This window comes from Phalacrocorax carbo, chromosome 6, assembly GCF_963921805.1.
Source record: "Phalacrocorax carbo chromosome 6, bPhaCar2.1, whole genome shotgun sequence".
Classification (NCBI taxonomy): domain Eukaryota; kingdom Metazoa; phylum Chordata; class Aves; order Suliformes; family Phalacrocoracidae; genus Phalacrocorax; species Phalacrocorax carbo.
In genome coordinates, this window is record NC_087518.1 from 57,414,647 (window position 1) to 57,438,061 (window position 23,415).

Consider the following 23,415-nt stretch of genomic DNA (forward strand, 5'->3'; position numbering starts at 1 on the left):
ACTGGTGTCTTTCCACTTAAAGGAGGGGAAAAAAGTTTCTAATATGTTTTGGGGTGAGGATCGGGTTCCGTTCGGCTCCTTCCTCAGGGTGCTGCGCTCAGTCTCTGGAGTCGCAGTGGCGGGGTCACCCAAGCTAAAGCTGCCTTCGACTTTCTGCTTCCCTCGAGGGCTTAAGATAGATGCCAGAAAACTTTTTTTTTTTTCCCCTCCAGTTAACACTTTAATAACTAAAACATAATTTGAACTCATCGCGAGCGATTGTTTACCTCACGGACTGCGTGTCAGTTACCTGCACCATGAGAACAAACCCCTGCCTTCGCCACCACAGGTTTCGCTTCATTGCCGCCGCTCAGACCTAGCGCCTCCGTGCTGCGCCCCACGGCCACCCCCCGCGGGCCGAGTGTGCTCAAGGTCACGTTTAGCAGCCCCCCAAACCCCAGGGCCGCGCCGGGCGCGGGGCTCGCCCGCCCCTCCGCCCGCAGGTAGCCGAGGCGCGGCGGCTGCGCGGGGGGCGGCCGGGCGGGCCCGGCCCTCACATGCGCGGCGCCGCGGGAGCCATTGGCCGCCGCCGGGCCGCGGGCGGTGCTCTGGGCCGCGGGGCCGGCCCTCGCCGCCGCCGCCACCGGCAGCCGGTGCTGTCCGTGCGCCGAGCCATGCGGGTGCGCGCCGCATGCGGAGAGCGCGCTGCAGGGCGCTGCTAGGAGCCGAGCCCGCCCGGCCCGGCCTCCCCCTTCCCCGCCTTATCCCCCTCCGCCGTCCGCATGGCAGCGCCGTGGGAGTGACCGCCGCGGAGAAGGTCTGCGTCCCCACGGCACGGCACGGCCGGGCGGCTCTCGGGGTCCCCCAGCCCGCGGGGCCATCCCTGAGGTGAGGCGGGCGCGGGGTCGTTGTGGGGCGGTGGGGCAGGCGGGAGGGGGGAGCGCGGCGGCAGCGGCACCCCCGCCTCTCCCTCCCCGCGCTTTCCGTTGCGCTCCCCTCCCTCGTCTGTATTATTTTCCCCCTCTCTTTTTTTCCTGCCTTCAAGACGGGTTGGGTTTGCTGGTGCCTGCTGCTCGGGGGCACCGCAAACGCCGGGCACGGCTGGTGGCGGGACCCCCGAGGAGCGGCCGCGATGCCTCGGGCGCGGTGTGTTCGCCTCAGGGCACCCACGCACCCACCCGCGACGTGCCCGCCGGTGCGGGGGGCGAGTGGCGGCGATAGCGGGGCCAGCCCCGGCGGCGGGTCTGGGAGTAACAACGTGCTCCTGGGAAATGCGGCTGGAAAAGAAGCGAGCCCCCTTCCGAGATTGGTGGCAATAAATCCATGTGGGGACCGCCAGCTGCGTCTCTTTTGTATGGGGTCAACTCTTCTTGCTGTTGCACCACACGCAGATTAAAGGGGCCTCAACCAGTCAATAAAACACATCTTCAGGACAAAAACAGCCCTTGTCGGAGAATCATCTGTGGTTATTTTTTATTTTTTTTTTTCCTGAGGCACGTCTCCTCCCTTCCCCCAGCTCCCCGGTACGTGGCAATACCGACTCCAGCTCCTTGAGGATCCCTGAGCCTGGCACAGCAGCTCCTCTGTCTTGCAACCTCCATTTCCCCCCCTGTCCCCGTTACAAGTGCTGCTACTGCCGTGAAACAAACACGGATTCGGGCACAGAAAGCTTGTGACTTGCCCAGCATCCTTCAGGGAAGCTGGTCTGCGGTCAGCGGGGGGATGCAGGCTGTGCATTTACAGCACGCCAGCAGCCCGTGGCAGTTTCTCCTCTGGACGCACCCAGTGTGTAAGAGCCATGAGGTAGGTTACTCAGACTTGAAAATGGAGGACGGTAGTGGTAACCAGCCTGTTGTTTGGTGGAATAAGTCTCAGCGGTACTTGCTGCAATGGTGGTGCTGAAAGTGGTGTTTTGCTTGGCTGCTGGTGCAGAGAGCAAAACATCTTCGGTACTAGCTTTGGGGGACCTGCTACTCATCAGCATTGTCAGTCACAGGGTGTTTTGGTAAAGAAATGAGTGTAGAGGACTATTTTGGGGTTTTTTGGTCATTATGTCTGTCAGCCGTGATAGGAAAGGATTGCCTCTTGTGCCTCTGAAACTGAAGGTGGGGAATGGCTATGCCCCCTTGTTTGGGAGAGAGGGCTTTAGGATGTGAGAAATTTGCAGGAACAGCACAGAGATTTTTGATCCCACTGCTCTGAGCTATCAAAAAAGCACTCTCATCCCAGATTGGGTAGCTCAGTCCTTTCTCTTTTTTTTTTTTTCTTCCTCTTTTGTTTTTGTTTTTTTTTTTCTCCCCTCTTTCTGGTGGCAGAGGAAACCCCTTTCCTTCAAACTTAGGGTAAGGACTGGTAGTATAGAAGGTTAGTGTTATGTTATTTGCTCTTGATTGCCATCTTAAATTAATTCACCAAGACTTGCTCAGAGGCCAGGATCCTATTCATTCTTTGTGATTTACAAATCCCCTATAAACCCTTTATTGTTAGTTGAAACTGATTTATGAGGTCCTGACCTAGGAATATGCTACTGTGGCTATATTTTCTGTGCCGTACACCATTTTCTCCTATGTTTCTGAGCAGGCACTGCCTTTATAGTAAACTCATTTGGTGCTTTGCCTGTATCTTGCTTAGTGTGAAAAACACTTGTCTGTTATGTCTGCTGTATCTGCTTTCTTGCACATAATAAGCAAGGAATATTTAAATACTGTTATTTGCAATCAAGATTACTTTGATAAAGATCCAAAGTTTACAAAGGCTACATGAGGTAATGTGGGGAAGGGAGCAGCATTAAGCAGTAATATTTGTAAGATCCAGATATGTGCAATAGATATCTGTACCAGACCTGACATCCTTGGGGGGGACGGTAGTCTGTCCAGCATGTTTAGACCTGGAGGAGGAATTCTAAAGCAGCAGCACCGGCAACGGAGAAAGTCTGTGTGCTGCCGTCACGGGAAGGTAATTATTAATAGGAGCAAACCTGTAAAATAACAATGCAAAGTGCCTAGGTGCTTGCTGTGGGAAGATTAACTAGTGTGCATTGCACTAACACATAGCTGCGCACATGAAATATAGCTCTTGTATTCCAGTTCTTTCTTAGCACCGTGTTCTTGTTGTTGCTTCAGAGAAGCCTCCTTCTCTTCTATAGCAGTAGGTAGGTGGTGGTATGGAGATACACAGGATGTACAGCTGCGGTATGGACAGCTTTATTGACTGCATGCCTGGAGGGTGAGAAAAAAGCTAATGCTCTTGGTAGTACACTTGCAATAGATACTGCCGGTGACAGGAGGCTAAGGGATGAAGGCTAGTGGAGAAAAGGGTATGTACATCCCTGTGGTCAAAAGCTCTTGTGACCCTGCCGTTTTGTGCCTTGGTGCAATTTTATAAATAGTGACTGTACTGAAATTTACCACCTTGAAGCTACTTCTTTTAATTTCTCCAGGTCTTTCCATTCCTTCTGTGTATTGAGGTCCCATGTAAAGTCTGTTGAAGCCAGTGGGAGTGTGTGGATTTTGAACCGGGTCCTGTAACACCAGCTGAGTTTCTTTTCTCCCCTTGTGTTCTCTGATGGCACTGGCTGCTGTGTCAGTTCGCCTTTTGCTGCATGCCGGAGGGCTGGCTTGGGATGTCTTGCAGGCAGAGTGCTGACTCAGCACCTCAGCCCTGGGTCTCCCTGTGCTTTCTCCTGCACCTCGAAGAGCCAGAGGGCAGTTTTGATACAGGTACATGGACGCTGTGATCACTGAGGATGAATTAGTGACCTGGGGCTTAAAGCGTTTAATCCGGGAGGCTGATGATGACTGTTTTACTGAGAAAGTAGCCTGAGTCACAAATGATATTGCAGGGGAACGCTGTAAACTAGTTTTTCAACTAGATGCGAACGAAAGGGAGTTCCAAAGTTAGTATTTTGACAGATAATGAACTCTGAAGGTTTTTCATTTCTTCTCAAAAAAAGCAATCCATATCTTCCAATTAATTAATGAAGTTGCTGTAAATCCCTAAATATTCATAAACACAAATAGCAGTATTTATGTTAAACTCAAATGTTACCATATAAAGTAAAAAGAACAAAACATGTTATTTCAGTTTCTGATGTTTAAACTTCTCCATTTCTTGCTAGCATGGAGACTACACAGTTGAGTTTTTTTTCCCCTTTCTTTCTGTTTTGTTTTATTTATTAATTTATTGCCTCTTGGTGGTGGGAAGATTATATCCGGGGGGGAAGCTATGGAACAGAAATAGTTTTCCCCAGAAACCTTACATTTAGATACAGGCTTGTCTGTGCTTTTACATAACTGACATTTTAAACATTTTTTTTAATCTAACAAGCAGTAAGAAGTCTGTGGACTTCACTATGCAAAGACTTGTGCACATGACTAATTTTCCACACGTGTGGTCTCATGGGTACGTACGCATGCATAAGGCTCCTTGGGGTCACAGCAAAGGTGCTTGGTCTTGAAAGTGTTTATTCTAGGCTGTGATGTTGAGGTGCTGTGGGTCTACGCTTGTAAGTATTTGTCAGACAAGGGCTGAAATATGGAGAAGGATGTTTGTAAAATACAGTTTTCTAGCAACTACTGGCATTATATTTGTAAAAGCGATTATAATTAGTGTTTCAAAGTTATTTTGTGCCTCTTACCTTGAGAACACTTTGAGCTACGTTTTTTCAAAGTTTTGCTTGTGTTGGGGATGGGTTTGGCTGAAGATCTTTTGGTCTAAGCAAATTAAATGCAACTTTCTTTTAACCATATAACAAAGAATAGGTACTGATTGCTTGCCAAACAATTTTTTTCCCCTTGGAGATTCCAAACAAATTTAAGAAAAGAACAAAGCCAGTATTTCTAGTGTTTAATTTCTTGAGGATCATCTTGGGTTTTGGCATGTTAAAAAAGAAAGTGCGTCACAAGTCAAGTTGGCACTTTCTAATACCCTCAGTAATACTAATTTCCACATCATTAATTTTGACTGACACTGCTTCAATCTTTCTCTCACCATAAATTTCTTTAATTTAAAAAATTGAAGTTCTTTTCACTTATTTCTATGTTCTCTTCAGCTATATTCTTCCAGTCTTGCGAGAGCAGGTTGCTGTTCCCCTTCAGGAAATGAATAGGAAGAGAAGCTCAAAGACTTTCATGTAGTAGCTGCCGGAGTGTTCAGGGAGATATCCTTGGAAAGAGGAAGCTTGTTATTTTGGAATCAAGCCAGCAAAATGCCACTTGTGCCCAACACTTGGAGGCAAGCAGTAGTATGGGAGGACAGCATGGCTGCACCAAGGACCTGTTTGTTGGCACTGTTTTAAAAGAAATTCCTTCCCTTTTCTTCTTCAAGTATAAATCAGGATATGAAAACATGTTGCTTATGTAGTCTCAAAATGGTTGCTACCTATAATTTTCCTTCTTTCCTCTTGAGTTCTTTCCTCAGAAGTGACTTGTTCTAGGCCTGAAGTAGTTGTGATACTCAAGACTTCAGAAACAATCGTCGTGTAAAATACAGCCACCCTTAGGGGAGGAGGAAAGTTATTTGTTGCTCAGACTTTTTATTCTTTTCAGACACCTTTTTTTTGCTGACGGTAACTCTGAGGAAGAAGCAGGAAAAAAATAACCAGGCTGGAGGTGTGTGGCAGCCCACAGTAGGTGAGGATAGCAATCACCTTTATTCACCATTGTCCTCCATTTTGTATTGTGATCAACAGAAAAGGAAACGGTCCAGTTCTTGTGACCTGCCTTGCTCCTTGTTAGTGTTAAAAAACCCTTTCTGTATATGGTCTTTTTGTTAAAAGTTAGGCATCTCCGGTGAGATGAAGGTGCTGTCTTATGAAGGTCTCCTTTGAGGACCAGGAAAATGCAATGAAAGGTTTCTCAGACCCAAAGCATGGGCATAACAGATAATTATATGCTGTTCCTGCCTTTTCCTGCCAAACATCCCTTCACATAGTTCGCTGGGCGTTTAAATCTGAAAAAAAATTGCACAATTTCCAAACTCGAGTTTTGAAATCTCTTTCTATTCACTTGCTCAGGATTTTTCTGAGTCATGTCTTCTGATGATTTCCTCTGTATCTCAAGACCAGGGGTGGGGCTGCCTAAATACAGGTGTCTGTTGCTGTTTTAGATGTTTTATCTGTGACACTCACATGGAGCTGGCAAATATGATGAGACCTACAGCAAACAGTGTCCTGGAGCGTTTGCTGGAGACCAGTGATGCTCTGTGTGGACCCCTTCCCTAGATTCACTATGTAAAGATACTCACAGAAAGGAAAAAACTAAACACAAAGGCTCTTCATAACCCTTGCAATGAAGCAGTGAGGCAGGCTGCTTCGTGGCAGCCCAACTGAGGTTCGTTACATACCCGCCCTTATGCAGCCTAATGGCTACAAAGCCACAGCCAAGATGCAGGGGTTGTTGTTTTTTTTTTTTATTTTATTTTTTTCCCTTTGGACTTCATTCTTTACAAGTCAGCACTGAGATAAGTTTCTCTGCAAAAGGTGTTCCTGATTGCCCTTGGGTTCTACAGAAGCCAGGGCTGCCGCACCTCTAGTGTTTTCAAGTCTAGCCAATGCCGCAAATACCAACTTGCGCACTGAAAGCAGCATTGTTTTTTGGGGTGGACTTTGTTTGAAGCACTTTATTCTTGCTGCAGTCATTTTGCAACTTGGGATTACAGCTCTAAGGAGAAGACAAGTGCACGGGATGTGTGTGTGAATATGATGCCTGAATACCTAGCTGTTCTTCAGCCATTGCAGGGTAGGAAGGAAAGGAAACTTACGGGCTTTCAGCTGGTGTGAGAGATTGTATAAAGAACACCCATCCCTGGAATAACCCTGCAGCAGGCTTGCTGAAGCTGTGTGTGCTAGACATGGAGGCAGTTCTATAATCTTGCAGTATCTCAAGGTCAAAAGAAAAGCCGATAACCCCAGGGAGATCGTTCATATACCTTGATGTGTGTGCAATGTTGATTTTGTCAACAGAAAGTGTAGTTTGTTGTCTATCTCAAATACACTGATTAAAAACCCAAGCTTATACAACACTGGTTCGCTAATCATTGAAAATAACCTTTCCGTTCAAAAGCTTCCTCTGTGAACATTAATATTTTATACCTAAGTATTATGTAATAGACATTTTGTCACCTTTGCAGTCCTGCACAGAGGAACACATTATTAAGCTGATGTCATGTGGATTGTTCAGTATAAATTTGTCCACTAAACCAATGCAAATGTCAGCAAATGATTAAAAAAAAGTCCATCTCTCACGTTTGTACATAGTGCTTCATGTACAGATCATGGAAAGGGAGGATGGGAATGACAGTCCCTGGGTTAAACCCTGAGTGAGAAGTGTGAAAGGTGGTGCACTAGCTTGCTTTGTTTTCAAGGACCAGTGTGGTTACAAACACTTTCCACATGCATTAGCAATTGCCTTTGTCAAAGATGCACGGAGGAACCCGACTTCACGCTTAATCTGACTGGTATTTAAAAATACAAACTGAGAAGCCTCCATACAGGGCTCCTCTCAATGGCTGCCATCCAGAAACTTTCACGTACTTGCTTTCTGTCTAATTAAATTAAGAAGTAAAGCCTAAACTACCTAGCTTAGAAGAGGAACTGACAAAAGGGAAATGAAATTTTTCACACACTTGAGTTTTTTAAAGTAACGTTTGCTGCTTTGTAACCCATACTAAATTTCTTCACTGTGTAACCTCGTTGACGTTGTTAGCAGAGAGGAAGGGAAGACTGGCTTGATAGTTCTGCTCCTCTCCTTTCCTATCCCTCAGACAACAGATCTGTTGGCTCTTGAAACAAGGAAGTGGAGGAATGAGGATACACAAATGCTCGTTGGTGCTACAGAAACCGTTGAGTTTGGTCAGTGCTAGTGCCCCGATGGAAAGCAGGTGGGAAACTGTCTAACAGGAGAATAATGGGAGAAGAGTGGTTCTTGGAAAAAAGAGTGGACTGAGAGTGAAACAGAGTTGTACTAATAAAAAAAACAGGAAAATGAAAATTGCAGTGGTTTGGACAAGACTCTTATTTCCAGTGGTTAAAATTTGTGGTTACTCTTTGTTTATTTTTAGTATAATTTGATTTCGGATGTACCTAGATTGAAAGGTGAGTTTAAGAATGTCCTTATTAGCATCAATCAATTTAACCAAAACAGATTTTAAAGAAAGAAACTGCTGGGGCTGGAGTTACAGGAGAACGAAATTAGTAAAGCCAGAAAATAAAACCATGAGAGGCATGAAAAAATACAAAAGAAAACAGTAACAGTGTGGCAAAGGAGAGGAGATAACAAAATTGTTAAGTTTGAGTAAATATAAAAGAAAATCTTGAAGTATGAAGTTGTATGTACTGTTCTGCATGTGGAAAGTGTGTGAATTCGCTGTGTTGGACTGAGGGAGTCTCACCTCCAGGAACAGGGCTTTGCTGCTCACGGTTGGACGGCCAACTGCTCCCAGTTTGCAGTCAGCTTGAAAGCATGTTGCAAAGTACTACAGACCCCTGTGCGGATGTAAGTATTCATTCCAGCAAATTTAACGGGCACCTATGAGCTTACAGGTTGAACTGATACAAGCCTGGTTTTGGCTGAATAGTTTTGTAATTTGTGTTGTAGAATCACAGTCTGTCCGTGTGCACAGCGGCGCAGAGCAGCCTGGTCACAACCAGTACGCAGCTGGTCAGTGCCCGGAGCTCAGAGGGCTCCTTCCTCCTCTGCTGTTTCTTTTGTGAATGGAGAGAGGATGGTGGCCCTCCGTGCTCTGAGAGCTGCTGCTTTCTGTCACCCCAGCCATGTTAAGGATTCTTCAGTGTCTGATTATTTACCTGCTTGCTGTCTGAATTTGTAAGGTCTGAGATCTGGCTTGCTGTCTGCTAAAGAATGTAATACCAGAGCTGCCAGCAGCAGCCCCCTCTCTTATCCCCATGTGTCAAACACCGGGTCACCTATAGCACTGGGAAACTCTGCCTGCTTGCCCAGCAAGGTTTGCGTTGTTAATGTCTTGGTTATATTCACGCCTTCCGTGACAGAAGAGAGGAAGCAGGGAGAAGTTTGCACACAGCCCCTGGCTCATGGAGAGGGGAGGAGGAGGTGACCGCAAAGAGAAGGAAAGAATTACAGGGAGCTCCCGAAATAAAAGGGGTGTTGGGTGGCATGTGAAAAGCTGCAGTGAGGCCCTAGTATGGACAATGAACTCTGCAGGGAGTGTCAGTGGGATCCTGCGGGCTCCCATGGATTAGGAGCAATGCCTAAGGTGGTTTCCAAAGGGAGTGTGATTTCAAGACCAGCTGGAGCAAATTTGAGCTTGCACTACTGTTGAAAGGGGAAGTCCTGCCTTCCTGCCCACCCGCCTCTGCCGTGGTCAGGCGGGATGCTTCTCCCAGGCACGCACCAGGGTGGGAATGTGTTGGGGGGCGACGGCTTTCTCAGGCAGCAGGCTGGCCACAAATCCCCTTAACCTGACTGCAAAACCTCACTCAGATAGCAACAAAATGGTATTTCTATGGTTAGGTTACATGCTGCTTTTGACAATACTTCTACAGTAGGTTTCTGTGCTAGTTTGAGGTTTGTCTTCTCTCTTGATGTCACGGTGTTTTTCCTGTGTGGTGGTTTGTTGTTTTTCTTATGCAGCAACAAGGGAGGAAGATGGCATTTTAGCCTAAGTGATTGTCAAACGTCTGCTGTTTGCTGGGTACCTGGAGGAATGTGAGGAACTGCAAATTATTCAGTTGTGCTGAAATTAAACCTTTAATGACGGGAACTGCTTCACTTTATTAGCTGAGGTTTTTTTTTCCCCAAGATCTCTACTTCTTCCCCAAAATGCTGTGATTGCCCTCCTCCTTTCTTTACAGAATTCATAATGATTTGCTCTGTAAGTGCATCATCTGATTTTTTTCACTCTGTTAGCAATGATTGTTTCCCCTGTTAAATGCGAGCCCTGTTAAGCGCAACAGAAATACTGTTTTCCTTGGTGGAAAAGATGTTCAATCAAGTGACTGTAGAAATGAAGGCAGCCACATGTAGGCTATAGTATATAGGACGTGGCATTCGGAGGTTGCACGTGTGATGCCTGAAGTGCCAAGTGCCTGGCTGCATTTCAGATGAAATTGGCACTGGGTGATGCCAACACCCCAGTGTAAGTGGGGTTTAAGTCTTTCCCTATGCTGAAGGGGCCTGAAAGAAATGAGAAGGATGAAAGGGAATGAATGCCAGAGGGGACTAGGTTATAAGAGAAGTGGTACATGTGCTCCTTATTTAATCTCCTTCGTACCCATTGTCCCATACACTGAATCCATAATGGAGTGGGTGTCTATTCTTCTATCAGAGCAGATGCTTCTTTAAGTAAGACGTTGCTTTGTTTTAATAAATTGAGGTTGTGACTTCAAAAATAGGAGGGGGAGCTGAGGGAAGAAGTATAAAGACAGAATTCTTCAAACAGGATTTGGAACAAAATCCAGGAGGATTTCTGCGGAGAAGATTCCTCCACTGGTCTTGGCTCTGCCAAGTAAGAAGGATGTGAATACATCTTCTTATGGACTGATATGATTTATATGAGAATTTCTGCTTTAGTATGTTTAAAAAAAAACAAAACAAAACCCCACAACCAAACCCAAAATCTTATGACTGTGTTTTTTCATTTGTTGCCCTCCACCTTCCGTCTGGGTATGTTCCAGCTCCTGTGCTTGGTCTGTCCTGGGAAGAGGAGGGTGGTGGTGATGGACCTCGGCAGTCTTTCAGTTTGGGATGGAGCTCTTGAAGACAAGCTGTCCTGTCCTTCCATGCCTTACCAAGTGTGGTGGTGGCGGTGGCGTTCGGCCTCTTTGGACACCTTTCCTTAAAGGCTGATGTATTTTCGAAAAGCGCAACCCTCTGACTTTGGAGGTGGGAACTGCCTTGGCCTTCTGTGTTCAAAAACTGTTCGTTGCCTTGGGGTGGCTGCCGAGGAGGGGTTGGAGGGCATGGCAAGCTCTGCTTACACCCTTCTCACATGGGTCTCTGACCTTGTGAAAAAAGGTAACAGAAACAGCCAAGGTGAACGGCCCTGTGGCTATGAGAGTGTTTTCTGTCAGAGCTCAAGTACGATCCAAAGGTCTGTTCTGAAACCTGCTTGCAATAGACTTTTGTCAGAGCTTTTTTTCCCCTCTGTGTATTTAAAAAACAACCGTCTGTGAAACCTCCGATTCTGGTGATGTATGCTGCAAAGGGATTTAGTTCTCCCGAGACCACTTGACCACACCGAACCCTTTGAAGGAGGAAATTCTTTAAGACGCATATTTTATCTGCGTACTTGGCAGTGTCTTCCCCATCGCCTTACCCTGGGTCTCTACTGCTAAGAAGAAACCTGGAACAGCAGGTTCCTGCTGACCTTTAAAATGCTGTCAATGGAAAGCATGACACAGGGCTCGTTCGTGTGGGCTTCTAAGTGCCGGCAAGTGCCAACCCTGAAAAGGTCTTGGAAAATAAATTAAGAGGCAAGTGTGTGTATTGGTTTGGATTTGGGTTTTTTTTTTTCTGCAATGGCTTGGGAGCAGCTCGGTGGGCGAGCGCACTGTGCTTGGCACTGGGCACCGACCCGTATGGCAGAGCAGCTCTCCGCTGCAGCCTCTGCCAGCGTGGAAGCAGTGGGCTGATGGATGAAGCAGGGGAAGCAGCCGGTTGACCTTGCCTTTGAGCCCTGGTTGTGGGGCGTTCCCCGTGCTGGGGGGCTGCCCCGGTTCCTGCTGAGGTGCTGCTGCCGGCCAGGCTGGGGCTTGCCAGCCTTGCGGCGAGCGCCCTGCTGTGCTGGCGTTTGCACCCTGGCAGCAGCGTGCCGCCGTCGGCAGTGCTGGGAAAGGGCTTGGGCACGCAGTAGTGCTGCCTGGGGTGCAGCCAGGGCAGGAGAGGCACAAGAAAGGCAGCGAGGCAGTGGTGGCCAGGCTGCTGCATGTGGGGAGTCGTGTAGAGTCGTGCCTGTTGCTGGGGGACTCATTTTGGTTATGAAGCAGCATCGGTCTATGTAGCGGCTTTCTCGGTGTTTGTTGATTGGAGGCAATTACTGTAAAATACTTGATTTATAACGAGGCATACTTAATAAGCAGGAAACTAAAATAAATACTCATGAATTACCTGCTGGAGTCTGGCTGTTCGTTTTGCTGAGTCGTTGCTTTCCGTCTGTGAGCTCTGCTCTGCCCTGGAGCCTCCGAGTCGCTGGAGATGAAGGCAGCTGAGCCGAGTTCTTGGCTGGGGGAAGTGTTTGGCTACAGGAGGAGGGGGGAGAATCCTGTTTCTTCTCCATTTTGTTCATCCCGGGGACAGAGGTGTTTTCCAGGCAGCTCATTGCCAGGCAAGCAGCCCACCTTGAGTCATACTGCTTTTATGCAACAGTTCAAGTGTGATCAAAGCCCATTGCCTGGCTTTTATGGTGGTGTAGGGAAGCAGCGGTGTAGAAGCAGCAGTGCTCTTGGTTAAGTTTGGATAAACCAATATGTTTAAGAAAATATGTGAGAAGTGGCAAATTGCTAGTTTGAGGGATTTCCGCTCTTCAAGAATTGGACAATTTATTTAGAGTATTTCTGAAATTATAAAAATAAGGTGTGCTCAGCCTTCCCCCAGAGATCAGGTGGCAAAAGGATGACTAATGTTCCACTTCTGTCTCACAGAGCGGCATTTCTCTGACACCCTGCTAGTGTCAACACTTTATTTGGCCGTTTTGATTCACAGCAGTTTGTTTTCATACAGGAAGAGTCTGTGGTGCTTGTCAAAATGAGAAAGTGACTGTCAGCGCCTGGCTTGGTATCCCCACCACCAGAGCCTCCTGGAGCCAGCTGAAGCCGGAGGAGGAAGGAGGAGAAGCACAGCCTGATCAGGTACTGAGCTGGGAATGGGAGAAGTTGCCTGATGATGAGCTGAAGTGAAGTTGTGGATGATCATTAGTTAAAAAAATAAAGTTTTCTTCCTTGAAAAGTCCTGCTAACGTGTGATATGACGGTGGCCCAGTAACAGCAACCACGTCATCATGTGTGCCTGGCATGGGTGCATGTTATAGGCTTGAGTTCTGTAATAGATCTGAGGTAAACAAACACAACCCTGCATTTCCTGGGGTATTTGTTTTACACGTCTAGTGTGCAGTACAGCTCACTTTGTGTTTGCCCAGGCTCCATGTGAGTTAGAAAGAATGGACTAGGAATACTCTGAACACGTTTGAATGTTGAAGAGCAATTTGATGTCTTGAAGAAAGAGTTTTTCCTCAGTTTTATTCTGTGTTCTAATAGGGTGATATAAGTGCCAGCTTTTGAAGGGCACAATGTTATGTGGCAACCATAGAGCACAGAAAGGTAGCAGACTGATGGGCTGTAAGATCAAACCAACTGTCAGCTTGCTAGCTGTGTTTTTGTTTGCTGAGATTCCCATAATTGTTCCTGGAAACGTATTTATTCTTGCGTTTGCATCTTTCAAATTGTTGTACTTAAGACGACTTAAGTTCATCTTGCTGTATGAAGACAGAGTAGTTCAGGGTTTTGGTTTATTGTATTTGATTTATTATTTTTTTCTCACATAACTGTACTTGCCAGTTTATGTTGAGCTCCTGCTGAAAGGACTGTGTTTTGAAAAGAGTTTGCATATTTTTATACACCTTTAGACATTACTTAAGAACAGGGCTACTACTTATGTGTGCTTGTACAATGCTTGGGATGGCAGCAGCCCGTAATTCACTTCTAGAGGGAAGCACTCTTTGAAGAGGCGCAGTGTTTCTCACCTTGAGTGATGCTTTCTCTCCAGAAATACCAGCATCTGTCCCTTAGACTGTCTGAATTTATTAGTCACATTTTGATGTTGTTTTTTATTTATTGACCCAAGAGAAAACAGTGGGGTTTTGTTCAGATGATCTGTCAAGAAAATTATTCCTAATGTTCTAGGGGTAATTTCCAGCTCTGATTATATCTTTCCTTGTGTGGTTAAAAAAGGGAAGTCCTTTTCTAGCATGCATTGGGAATCCTTCACTTTTTTTTTTTGTCTTGGGAAATAAGAATCAGCATTTATTTGACTCAACAACCAGCTTCCTGCTTCCCAAGGAAGAGATAGTGGCTCATTTGCCTGCAAACATCCCTCCTGTGGAGAGTCTTTGTTGGGGAGTTGGAGGAAAGCTAGCAGCTACTAGTAAAATAGCTGCATAGCAGATGAAGAGGGATTATTGAAGCATTACTGAGAAATTCATGGCTGTCTGCAAGACCTTATGTACTTCACAGACAAGCTGACCTAAATACTGCAGCCAGGCCTTACTGGCCTCTGTGTTGATGTGATGTGGCAGGCTGGATAACCTGCAGCAGATCTGGGTTTAAAAAAAGGGGGGGCAGAGAAGATTTATGTTTGAGTAGAAGCACAGACGAGGCAGTCTTTATAACTGTGCTAAATCTGTCTAAAACTTTTTTGTTGTTTTCTAACCCATAGTTCTCTATTCTTAATATTGAGTACTTTCTATGTAGCCAGGATGAGTCTGCATTATTATAAGGATGCTCATTAGGAATAGTGGAGGGGTTGTTTACTCCTGGATGGGGAAATGCATGGATGGTTTTACCCATAAGACGGTTCGGAGTTGTGAGAGAGGTTTTAACAAAGAAAAGGTGATATGTATCTTACCAGTAGTGAAACAGTTAACCCAACTGACACTTAATCATCTCTTGCCGGGGAATAGGATTAGTATCTACTTGACATAAACGTAATGATTTGCATTTACGTTTTCAGGGAGTCTTATTTGCTTCTCAGGATTATACATTACACACAAAACACAACACACAAATACATATAGAAAACAAAATGCCGCATCTGTCAAAGTAAAGTTGGTCAGTCTGACCTGTGCAGAATTTTACTGCTGTTACTTCTTGCAGGATTGTGACTTTGCAGTGTAGTTTCTGCTGGCACAAACCCAGTGTGATGGCAGTTACTGCTTCCTCCCTTCTTCTGTAGATGTAAGCTAGACTGATGCAATGCTCTCCTTTGCCTTCAGCCCTCCCTTGTGCATGCTTTCATTACCCTGTCTTACCACTTCCTTCTGAGGTGCCCTTACGGCTACGAGAGTTTTTTTGCTGGTGCTCCTCAGATGGGGTCCTATGAAAGGAACGGTTTATGCAGGCAGAAAAATTTCACAGCCAGTAGAAGGGCCTCTGCAGTAAGGTTTTTGCTGGCGTAGTTGGGAAGCAAGGAAAAAAAATCGTGGCTGATACAGCTAAATCAGCAAAATGTTAAAGTGTGGCTGGGGGCTTTCCTGTACAAGTGTTCTGGTCTGGTTACTGTGATGGAGAGTGTGTGTGTATATATATGTATTTATATATAAAATATATTTGTGTCTGGAAACCTCTTTCATGGGAGCATAAGCTTTAAGCTCTTTTGAATTTTTTAGTGGGATTTCTGCAGCTGCAGAATCCTGAAGCACCAGAGGAAATAGTGATATCTTCAAACATAGCTGGTTTATTTTAGATCACATTTTACTGATGTGCTTTTCATTTGTTTTAAGAACAACTTGTCTGTAGCTATTTGTTTACTATAGATGTGTAATAAGTGGCAATGCCGACCCTCTTCTGGAAGTATGAATGAAGGGACCCAGGGAAAGGTGGATTTGCTTGGTTATTTTCTTTCATTTCTTGTGTCCTGCTTTACTGGTGTTCTGGGACGTAGCTCCTCTGTGCGGTGTAAGACAGCGTTCATTCTTGAGAGGTAGGCAAATCTGACAGATTTACTTGCTACGCATCAGCTTCCTCTCTGAGTTAACTGCAAAAATGTTTTGATGCCAAACTTAATGTCAGGAGGTAACCTGTCAACTTGCTCTTATCTGTTTGTGGAGTGAGTGCCAGGTGTAGCTTGTGCCGGTGGTCCTTTGTGTTTCATGTGTTTGAGGTGTGCGAGCCTGTGGCAGAGGTGGAGAGGGAGAATGGGAGGTGCTCGCTTATGAAAATAAAATCAATTTTTGACAACGGCACCCAAAGGACGGACAAAAGATGGATGTCCTGAAGAGCTGTGTGTTCCAGAACATCCCTCAGCTTCTGGGGAAGGGCGTGCTGGTTCCAGACGTGTTGTGAATAGCAGACTTTCCTGGATGTTCGCCTACAGATTGACCTCTAACCTAATACTAAGGTGTGCTCTCGCCATGTTGTAGGGGCTCCCTGCAGGCCTGCCTGCTCATATATCGAGTTATATCGATGTTGGTATTGGCCATGGTTGGCCAGGTGTTGGCAGCGAGGGCTGAGGGAGGAGGGCAGGCTGCCCTGCGCCCGTCACCGCCGGTTCCAGGCGGCTCCCCAGCCGACACGAGGGACCCGCTGTAAGACCCTGCTGGGACCATGAGCGGCGGAGGAAGCATGACACGCCGGCCCCCTTGCCTGCCTGCCAGGACCAGGTACAACGAGGGGATTGGAGAGCAAGGGCCATTCCCCCCACCATGTGTGTGTTTCAATACCAGAAGCAGTAATTAGAAGTTTATTAACTGACAAATTAAATTGATTTGCATTCCCCCCAAACTGATAAACTGTTTTTTGCTTGCAACAATGTTGTTGCCAAGGCTGCCTCAAGGCAGAAGTAAATTTTTCCTTAGGTGTAGATATAGATGTCACTTTGACTACTTCTTTGCAATGAAAAGGACTTTTGTGTACCTCGCTCCAATGTTGCAATTTTAATGTCAGGTTATCTTTTCTTTCTTCCTGTCCTCCCAGTAGGGTTTTCAAGGTTAACGTTAGTTTCAGAAACTGGAAACAGCCCTACTTTGGTGGTTTTTCCACTGGTTTTTGCTCCCATATTTCTTTGCTTAGGCAGGAGGTTTGTCCATTACTGATAGCAAAAGCCAGTCCCCACAGCTCTGTGTCTGTGAGCTGAGTTGCTTCCAGCCAGCTTGTCCTCCTGCGAGCCTGAGCCTGGCCACGGACGGTGATACCAACTGCAGCACGGGGGGAGGAAGGAGATGGTGCTCATGGGTGTTGGTCAGCAAACTTGCTGTAGCAGAGAAAAACCATGGTCAAAATGCAGCAGTGCTCTTTAAACCTTCAGTGGAGTAATGTTGTATTGCATGTTTTCATTCGCATGGACCTGTTTCCTACTGGATGTGTACCAAAATCAGTAGGCTGCAGTAATCTTAGCTGTGTGTTTTGACACAACATGATGATGATCTGAAATATTTACCTACTCTCAGTTCTTGACTGCAGTCTCAAGAGGTGCCTTGTGGATAGACAGGAGGAGATTATCGATATGTGGTCACTCCCTCAAGCTTCGTCCCTTGTCTCCAGTAGGCGATGCTTCCTTGAATAAGGGAGTGCCATTGCAGTGTGCTTTTTCTCTTGTTCTCTTAAAGGCTGGCTGTGAATGCTGGAGCACCAAATCAGCATAGTGAGGTTCAGCATTAAAGGGTAAAGTATGCCCATTCTTGTCCACACCTGATTTAGTTTCACAGAGTGGTGAAAGACTTCCAACAATTGATAAACCACAGAAGGGATTGGGCTGGGGTGGGGAAAAGTTGGCCTTTCTAAGACCTGCTTTTCCTTGTGTAGATGGGCCCATCACATTGTGTAGTAATACTGTATTTGCACCTCTTGATGGTGAAAAGGACATACCATAAGAAGTTGAAGATGTTATTGCCCAGTGCTTTAGACAGTAAAGATGGGGGGCGGGGAGAGAGAGAATTGCAAGGGAAAAAATGAAAAAAGAGCTCTTTGTTGCCCAATTATTTTAGTGCTGCTGTGGCTTAGCTGTAATATTGTGTTACGCTGTCCACAGCTTTTTACGGGGCTCTTTCAGAAAAATTTTAAATTTAAATAAATAATACATTTCTCTAGTTTTATTTATTATTTCAAGTGCTAGAGTTTGCTTGCAATTATAACAGTCCACTGCCTCCGGTCATTGGATATATAAAATCTTGGCCTTTGTTGCTGAGCAATAAGCTCCCAAGCTTTCCACTTATCTGACTTTGTATTTTGTGAAGTAGCCTTTGCTCAGCGTATTATTGGAAGGTGTGGAAGTTTTCTATGTATAATTAAAATCAATTTGATTAATAAGGCATCAGACTCTTTCCCATTCCCTTAACTCTTCTGTTCTGCAGGAGCTGGGCAAAAAAAATACATGATTTTTCTGCTCACAAACTGAATCTGCTACCTTTTGAAGTGAAATGCTTTTCCAGACAGGCTGCAAAACTATTTTTATGGGCAGTTCAAGTAATTATCTAGGAACTTTATGACTGTTAACATTACTGATGTTTGAAGTGTTGGGGGGGGGGGGAAGAAGTGTAAAGAAGTTTTGTAAAAAAGGAAAACCCCAGCCATGTGTTGTTTTGAAGTCCTGCAGTGGTTAAAGAGAATACTGCCCAGGTGTTTTTTTCCAATCTTTTCTATGGAGGAAGCATGGTGGTTTGGGGCTTTAGAGGCAAAACTCAGCCACCAGCCCCAACCTGCCTCAAAAAAAGAAAACCCCAGATTGTTGCTTGCACCAGAGCTACAGTCTGGGGTCTGGCCGTAGTTTGCAGCCGGATCTGGCAGTCCTGCGTGCCTTGCCTTCTTGGCAGGTGGTGACTTGCTGCCTTCCATGATGTTGGGCTGGGATGTTGGTAGTGTTGCCGCAGGCAGCGGACATTCCTGTGGCATGGGGGAGATGGAGAGAGAGGGCTGTGGAAATTGGGGGGTTGCATGGTATTTTCTTTAGATGCAAGAAGTGACAGAGCTAGACGGTCCCATGTCATGGTTGATGAGTAATGGCTATTTTTCCCAAGTCTGTGTACTCCCTAGTCCCTGGGCAGCAGCTGATCGGTGGTAACTTCCAGTCGAGATCCATGGCAATGCCAGTATTTCCTTTTCAGCTGAGGGAACAGGATGGGGAAGCTCTGCAGGATGTGGATGAGTGTTTGGGAAGGCAGAGGTGGGTGATGGTGGGGCAAGGAGATATCAGAAGGGACAGCAGCGTGGTGCAGAAAGCACAGGTAATGTTACGAGAATGTATTGGTCCGCTCCCTCTCTGGATTGTGCTGTCCTGGTGTGTGTATTGAGTCTGAGACAATCTGGGAAAGCTGGCTGTCAGCTTGGTAAAATAATCAGGTTGCCGGGAACCCTGTCATCTGGTTAAACATCGCTTCAGGTTTATGGCATATTTGTCCGTCTTTAATGCAGCTAATTTAAGATATGCAAACGTGGTTTTTAGCCCTCTGTCTGTAGTTTCTCTACCTACAGTTCATGTAAATTTTTTTTTTTGTTTTGCACCTGTTTGTCTCAACCAGAGTTCAGTCTGAACGCAACAACCGAGAAACTCTTTCACTAAAAGGGTATGTCGAGGTTGTAGGGGATGGGAAATGAGAATTGGATGTCTCATCCATAAACATTTACCAAAGCTTATTTCAACAGCCACTTCTGTCTTTGTTATAATAGCTGGAGCTGTGCCAACCTAAAAAGCCCCAAATCTGCTTTGCTTTGACATTTAGCAAGATCCTTGTATGGAATATCCTAATGAGGGGTAGAGTTACTTCTGTTTTCCTTGTGTGTTGGACAGCAGTTGCGTATGTTGTTGGTAGAACTCGGGTGGTTTTTTTTGCAGCGTCAATGAGTTTCTTCTGCTTGCGTGGGTTGCTCACATAGCTGTGTTAGTGGGAAGACAAACACTTGAAATAGAAAAATATGATGAGGCAGGAGCTGTCAAGTATTATGCACGTATTCTGTACCTTGCATGCTGAGGCCCTGACCTACTTGAGGCCTGTAGGTACTTCTGCAATATATATGTGTTTAGCAATGAAAAACTGCAACGTGTGGCAGAGGGATTCAGTGTTCAAGAACAACACCTGAAGGAACAACCTTTAATCCTTTCCCTGAAATGATCTGGTTTCAAGGTTTCTGTTCTTTTGGGAGGGGTTGAACAGGGTCCTTCTGTTAAGTGTACACTGGCATGATATTCAGTGGCCAGCACCTTGTTTTAATACTTGGCAGCAAAGTACTATTGACAGAGCTGACTTATTTGACCTATTTTTTCCTGCACGTGTGCTGTAGTAATTCTTTGAATATATGTGTGTCTGTGTATATATATATATTTTAAAATAGTCAATATACCAGGAAAAGCCCCAGTCACAAATAACATCTGAAAACAACAAAAAAAGAGCAGAAGACCAGCAAGCCCCCCAGATAGTCCCTAAACAACAACAAAAAGAGCTATAATGTGGTCAAGGAGAGAGCTGCTTGCAGCCAAGGGCCCTTGCTAAGGGGGAGACAGGTTATGAAAAGGCAACAGCTATCTTTGGTTTTGAACGAGGACAAATGTAGTTGTGTTCTCCAAATAAATGCTCGGAGTAGCAGTGTTACTTAGTGTTCCTTGTAATATTAAATGGCTGAGTTTCACAGCTTGTCACAAAAGGCCTTGGAGCTTATTCTTGGCTTTCTACATAGTCTGATCACAGATGATGGAACTAGGCAGGCTAAAGGGTCATGGCATTTTAGAAAGATTCTCTTCAAAATAACTCAATGACCTTTTAGAGTTGGAGGTATTCCCAAGATAAGCTGTTTCTGATTGATCTAAGGCCAGGGATATGAGTGTTTCTTGCTTATTAAATGCACCAAACATGGGTAGATGTGTATAGGGTTAAAAGGCTGTGTGGATTAGCACTGGTTGAAAATGTTTTCTGAAGTTTGAATGGGTTAGAGAGTTTTACTGATATTTCTTGACACCTTCTTTGGAATATCATCTACCGTATTAAAAGTGTATTTAGAGGATGAACTTGTTTTCAGTCTGTACAACCGAAGGGCACATAAGGAATGTGCATCTTGTTTTCAGAGCAGTCATAGAACAGTCCTCAGGAGCTGACTCACTGCTATTTTGTAAGCAGGGTTTGCCTTCCTTTCATGCGGTTTTGCATTTTTCCGTTCCTTAGTCCATAGTAATTTAGATCTTAAGTGTGCTGGTGTCAGAAAGCCTGCTTCTAAGGGTAGTGTCTTATCCCCATGTACATGGTGTGCATTCGGCCTGATTTGATACTAGCAAACATAATTTCTGGTGGTTTCATTTCTTTCTAGTTGGGTCTTCACCAAACTGTGGTACAAAGGCACTTGCCCTGCAGCTAGCATGAGCATTAATGAACGTTTATTAATCATTTGGGGGGGTTTACTGTATTTAGTCTGTTATTGTTATACTGTCTCACTTGTATGGGCTTGTTTTCAACTTTTCCTACACAATATTTGAGACTTTCCCGAGTTTCAGATTAATTGACTTGTTCTACTTGCATTTTAAATGAGTTTCACTATTGGGATGCCATGGTAGGGTGGGACTGGGAAAAACGGGCCGCTGGAAAGAATGGCCACAACTCTGTACAACTTGAGCATTCAAGTTACAATTTCTAGTATGTAGCACACCTTGAATTATGATACTGGATTACACTATTGACTTTTGAAATCACTTAAACTTACTCTCACACCTTAGTTACACTTTATGCATGGCAGGTCAGGTATTTTCCTGTGATTGATAGTAACTTTTTATCACTTCCTTTTACTTGGATCAATTCATTTGTTGTTTGGTGGTTGTTTTCTTTTTTTTTTTTTTTTTTCTAACTGGCAGCTTAGGAGGATTGTAAGGTGCCAGAAATCTTCAGCACTGTCGTAATTTTAATTTTTTTAACTAAAAGCTTCTCTGAAAATAACTGTACACCAATGTGTAAATCAAACTCTTCCAAGGATCTGCTTCCTGTAATTTTTTTACAGCTTTGCTAGGTTAAAGTGGGAAGGTCTGCTTGTTTTAATTGATGTTTTTGCAAAACTTGTGCAGCCGGAAAACTGACAAGAGTGATGCAAATGTTGTGTTACTTCTGCATGATTAAAATCAAGGGCAGCAGTGTGGGCTGCCACTAGAAATATTCCCAGGAAAACCATACGGGAGAGGTAATCCAGCAGGGACTTCTTTCTCCTGTTCCTCCTATTTCACTGTAGCTCCAAGGCTGAACATAGTAAAAGGGAAAAATGGAAACCATTCTTATGGAAAAAGGGTGGAGTGCTATCACTTTTCCTGATAGTAACCAGGAGGTTGTGGAGAGGGGAGAAACAATAGGAAGCTTTTCGTTTCCTGGGTGGAGTTTCACATTTGCCACTGATAAGTGGGAGCCTGATATGAAGGCATCGGGCTGGTAGAAGGGCAGCACCTTCCCTGGGAGCTGCTGGACTTCACTCTGGGTGTTGCTGCAGGAAACTCCACCCTCTTGTTCTATCTCTCTGGTACGTTTTCTAAGCCTTGATGGCGTCGTCGTGTTACTGCTGGCAGAAAGTTGCGTGTGTGGGAGATATGCAAATGTGCTGTAATGTTCTGATATAATTTTAGTGCAGGAAAAGAGCAAGCTCTGCACATAGGTATCGCCAACTGAGCTCCAGTCTTGCAGCTTAGTTTATTTAATAGAGCTGTTATCTCTGAAGAGAGGTTTATATGGATGTGGGGTATAGGATCAAGCTCTTAATTTTGTAAGCTTAAAAAGCAAGTCCTATCAAACCATACTTCCATAAAACCAAATTCCTTTACAGACAGTAGGAACTGTCTGTATGAGTGTAAAAAAAATTGCGTTGTTTAATGGCATGATTATTGAGGATTTCTGATGATGTGAATTCTCTACTTGCTTGCAGTACATACCATCACCAGGAGAATATGGCTTTGTAATGAATAACTGAGGTGGACCTTATCTTCTCTTGTTTCTCCGTGTAAAAATTCTAAATACCGTTTTGCCTTATGGGGTTTTTTGTGTGTGTGTGATTTTCTTTTCAGGTCCAATGAGAACCTGATATTTTTGTGGGAGACAGGAATGAACCTACTAAAATCCTTTCTCATATGCAGGGTTAAGTATTGCACTCAGGAGGGTAATGTTCCAGTGGAATTGCAGTCTTCTCATAACAATTTAGACTTTGGTAAAGAAAGCGGATGAGTCATTGCAGGGGTTTGATGGCTGAAAAGATTTGTTTTTAAATTAATTATTAATCAGAAGCCTTTCCTCTGTGTCCCAGTGTTCAGCCATTCAAAAGATCATCATATTCCCACATGTAGTTTAGCGTTTTGAGTACTATGGACACGTTCGTTTTGATGTCTTTCCCTGAACTGCAGTTGTTTTTTTCTTTGCTTTTGCTTACATGTTATTTATAGAGAAATAAATGTCAAGTTTGGATCAAGCGTTTTGATGAGGTTACAGCACTGAAAGAGCCGAGTGTGTTCCCATTATTTTGGTGTGAGTGTTAGGGTTAATTATGCTTGCTTCATAACCTTTTCAGTTGCGCCGGTATACTAGGTGCTTCGTGGGTAAAGGTATTGCAGTTTTTCAGTGTTTGTATGCTCTTGCATGCAGGTTCGCTGGCTTTTCCTCAATAGGAGTTTGTCCATCAAGGCCTTATACTTCTACAGGTTTGTGTTTGAGCTGGGTGTGCATAAAGGCCTTTTTGCCTTTATGCTGGGGTAGTGGTAAAAGTGGGGAATGCTGCAAGCTGCGGTATGACCCTGAAGGGGTGAC

General features: G+C 44.9%; 1 protein-coding gene across 5 annotated transcripts in view; it reads left to right on the forward strand.

Annotated features, from left to right (window-relative positions):
• Positions 1-578: 578 nt before the first annotated feature.
• The window catches only part of LRRC8D (leucine rich repeat containing 8 VRAC subunit D), a 55,112-nt gene continuing 32,275 nt past the window's right edge, over positions 579-23,415 (forward strand). The window contains exons 1-2 of one of the 5 annotated variants that reach the window (XR_010373481.1): positions 579-867; positions 12,675-12,802. The gene's annotated coding sequence lies outside the window, so the exon portion shown is untranslated. Of the gene's footprint in view, positions 868-11,081; positions 11,433-12,674; positions 12,803-22,076; positions 22,145-23,415 lie in introns of those variants that run through there. The other 4 variants (XM_064455469.1, XM_064455467.1, XM_064455468.1 and 1 more) reach the window with 4 other exon arrangements.